Source organism: Bacillus rossius, chromosome 16 (genome assembly GCF_032445375.1).
Source record: "Bacillus rossius redtenbacheri isolate Brsri chromosome 16, Brsri_v3, whole genome shotgun sequence".
NCBI classification, from domain to species: Eukaryota; Metazoa; Arthropoda; class Insecta; order Phasmatodea; family Bacillidae; genus Bacillus; species Bacillus rossius.
The window spans coordinates 26,504,921-26,509,258 of record NC_086343.1 but is presented as its reverse complement, the minus strand read 5'-3'; positions in this window follow the sequence as shown (position 1 = coordinate 26,509,258).

The following is a 4,338-nucleotide window of genomic DNA, read 5'->3' as shown; positions in this document are numbered from 1 at the left end:
GCGTCTCGAACAGCTCTGGGCGGCCGCCGCGACCCGGGAGCCAGACGCCGTCCCCCGGCGGCAGTGTTGCCAACGCGGGCGCAACCCCACTAAGTTTCCTCTCGCTCTTTATTGAGTCACGTGATGCATACAAAAATAAACATACCGCTCGTGATCATGTGCGTGCGTTATAAGCTACACTTCTTAGCTAGTGCGGAATTCGTCATGAAGTGTTGAAATATCATTGAAGCCGAGTAGGTATGTTGGTTGTGACACAATTTTCTCGGTTATCAAAAAAAAAAAAAGTAAACCTTAAAATATCGAATTGCAGAAACTGTGTTCAGTGGTTTCAGCACTAAACAAAATAAGTAATAATAGTTGTAGCTACAAGCTAGTTTAATTTTAAAAAAACATATAAATAATTTTTATTTATTTTTTATTTTGAAAAGTAATGTTTTTTTCATTCTTTTTTAAAATAAATAACGTGCCAAGTTTTATATCTTGCGTTGGAAAACAAATTGACGAAACGCGCATTCCCAATGGACTTCATGCTGCTTAATTTCCGTTACATAATGCACGCGTACTTCGTTGCGTTTTTAATTTTTACTCTAAAAAAATTGCCTAATTTTGATTTTACTTGTACAAATAGTTAATTAGGCATTGCCACGCACGGCTAACACAATGCATTGAAATACAGATCTCGCCTAATTTTGGTCCAATGTTAAGGGACCGTCCCAGAACTTACTTGGTGTGATGGAGAGAAAAATTGGGGAAACAAAGACTGAATGGTTGAAACGGGGGTTTGAACTTGGATTCTCCAAAATGCTGGTTCAATCCTTTTTTTTTTTTTTTTTTTTTACCAGGGAGATGACACTTCATGTACAGGAGCTGCATAGCTCTTGTCTGAAGTTAGTCACTGTGCTAGTATCGACTTCGTAATAACGCAACAACAACGCGTATGATTTTAAAAATAAATTCTTTGTGTTCGAGCAACAATATTAGTTTTTCCGATGACCTAGAAATCATTAAATTGCAAATTATAACTCCGTTGCACCATGCAAGTGGGAAACCTGGCGCAATCCTGACGTTGTTTGTGGGGTTTACCTCGGGGTGCTGCCGTTTTCCTAACCAGTTAATTCCGTCGCTGCTCCACACACCACCTAAACTCACCTCACACATTCTCCAGGCTGGCCGGAACGACAGGTCTGTCCCTCGGGTAGGGCAGCCGGCTGCTGCAAGTGTCCATCCATGCAGACCCTGCCCCAGGCGGGAACTACATGTCAATTTTGATTTTTAACTTAATGGTTTGACGTTTCTTCAAACCTTAAATCTCTTTATTTTTCTCTTGTATAATATATTATTCATGATTACAGGTTTGGACTCAAGACACATTTTAAGAACATTTTTTTTAGAGTTTCAAATTGTAGTATTAATTGTAGTGAATTATTTCCAAGGTTTTTAATTAATTTCCCTTTTTTTTTGGTTTATTTATTGGGTTTCATGCAGTTTGTATATTTTTTTCTGGGGCTTTCTTACGCAACTTCATTAGAAGAAGATTATTTTAGGTGCAACATATGATTTCTTTTAATGATCTTCGAACACTCGCAAATTAAATTGTCTGAACAAACCGACTTGCAGTGTTGATTCAATGAAATATAACTGATTAACTTCTAACCAAAACGATGTCGTGCTGAGGTATTATTGAAGAATAAGTTAGCCAGCGTTTAAAGAAATGTTCAAACTTCTTGTGAGAAACCAGAATCACAATCACAAACTAAAACATCACTTATTTTATGGCTTCTCCCAATTTCAAATAAATGCGCATTTTTCAAGCTATGGTAAAAACAAGGAAACCAGCATAGTTAGTACAACACTTAAAAAAGATTTTACCGATTCTAAGCTGTGCTTGGTATTTTCCATGCAATTAAACGATCTTGCAAGGGAACAAATTGAAACACGACGGTTAGATTCATACCAAACTATTGTAATTTAATTTAATATTGTTCTTATTACTTTCAAAAACTTTGCTTCCGGTGTTTCACTAACCAGTTATAAAGAATACAAGCGAAACAGAAAAGGAAAATAAGAGCTCTTTTTAATTACGTAGGGTAGTTTTTTGCAGTAAGAACCGTTTTAAAATTCGGCCGCTGCAGCGCTGCGGTTGCCATTCCGCGCATGCGCGCTGTGTATCTGCATCTGCTTGCAAGCCACAGACGTCATTACGGAAACATTCGACGTTTGTTTACGTTTGTTTGCGAGAGTTTAAAATGCCTCCGCCGATTGAGAATCCCGCCGACTGTGAAATACGTGCTGTTATTAGTTTTCTTAGTTCCGAAGGCGTGAAAACGGCTGAAATTCATCGTCAGATCAGTGAAGTGTACAGAGAAAACATATGACCAATGAAATGGTATGGAAATGGGTTTGGAGCTTTTAAAGATGGCCGCACGACTGTTTATGATAAGGAATGAAGATCTGGTGCCGAAATTTGACGGAAAAGGGAACGAACAGAAGTTTTAAAATTGGTTCGTTATCTGATGAGTTTAACTCATGCGGCAGACTTATATGAGGATGGGATTCTAAAGCTGGTTGTACGGTACGATAAGTGACTTAATATTGGTGGGAATTATGTAGAAAAGTAGGTTAAGGTACAGGCTTTTATGTAAAAATAAAATTGTTAAGAAAATGTATGCTTGTGTTTTTTTTACTTCAAAACTTTACTTACTTGAAAATAACTTCAGGAATTACAGAATCCATTCAAACAAATCATACTAACAATTATGTTGTATGAAAGTAGGTAATCGATTAACCAATATATTTTTTCGTCCAAAATGCAGTTAATTATTAAGAGATATTTTTAGTACGTAGACGTACTAATCAACGAAACATTGATTTCAAACATTATCATTATTATATATATATTCGTTTTGCTGCAGTGGAATATTTCAATGCTATTTTGGTATGACTGGTCACTATTAGGTAGCGTCTAGGGTCAAGTGATCTGTCTCTTCATGTCGCGCATCATATCCATTGCTATCTATCTTTGCGTATAGTCCCAGATAATGCTAAACGACCAACCAGATAAGCAACAGATATTGGTTTTTTTTTTTGTTTGCTGAACCGAAACCTTGCGAGAAAAAAAAAATAACAGTGAGCAGTCTACTTTCAGAAATTCATATTTAACTTTTACCAAAGATGAATCCACTACTCGGGACTTGTAACTATTTAGTTCAGAGCCCACTATAGTATTGAGGGTTTTGGATTTTTTTCTGCATTACTATTTTAAAATAAAATTTATAATCTCCAAACAAATAACTTCTTATAAAATGCTTGGCCATTTTTTTCACGGACGATCAAATAAATATAATTTAACATATCCTGATAAAATTTCTGTTACATAGAAAGAAATATTACTATAATGATAACATTTGATTTAAATGGTTTTATTTGAGAAGCAACTGGTTGGAACACTAAAACACAACAATATTTTGCACGCAGAGTTTTAAAGCCAAAAATGAACATTTAATTTAAAAATAATAACCTCTAGTTAATGTCAGTCGTAAGCCACTGAATTTAAAATAACTTTTAGATGAATATTTTATAAATTCGAATGGTATTTATTCTTCCAGGTTTAAAACCGCTTATAATTAATTTTTACTACACGAATGTATATTATTGCAGAAGAATTGGGTTTATAAAACTATGAATTTTCTTCTATCGTGGCATAATGATGCTTCAGACACGAGTGAATGCAGACGAAATGTGATTTAGCTTCCAATTAAAGGTCCCTAGCTATAAATATACAGAATGTGTCAATAAGAATCATCCGATTTGGCACGTCTATATTTCTGAAACTAATAAACATATACAATTATTATTATTTTTTTTTTGCTGAAAGAGAAACTCAAAAAGTTTTTTTATAGGTGTGCGTGAGCAACGTACTGTTGGAAAGAGAAAACTCTCGAGTTTTACATGGTTCCCGCTAGGTAGCAGCGCTCACTTCAGTTCTAGTAAACATGGCGTCTGGACAACAGAAAGCGTTTTTTGTTCTACGTTTTGCGCATTGCAAGTCAGTAATAAGAGTTAAACGTGACTTTCGTACTAGGTATGGTGTTGATCCTCCTACAGCACAGAGCATTAGACGATGGCATGAGCAATTCCGAGAAACAGGTTGTTTGTGTAAAGGCAAATCGCCGGGCCCTCCCCGAGTACCCGACGCAGACATGGAGCGCATCCGCCATTGTTTCACACGCAGTCCGAAGAAATCCGTTCGCCGTGCAGCTCGACAACTCAACATGCCCTCGATTTCCGTGTTGCGTGTGTTGCGCCGACGTTTACACATCAAACCTTACAAAATTCAGT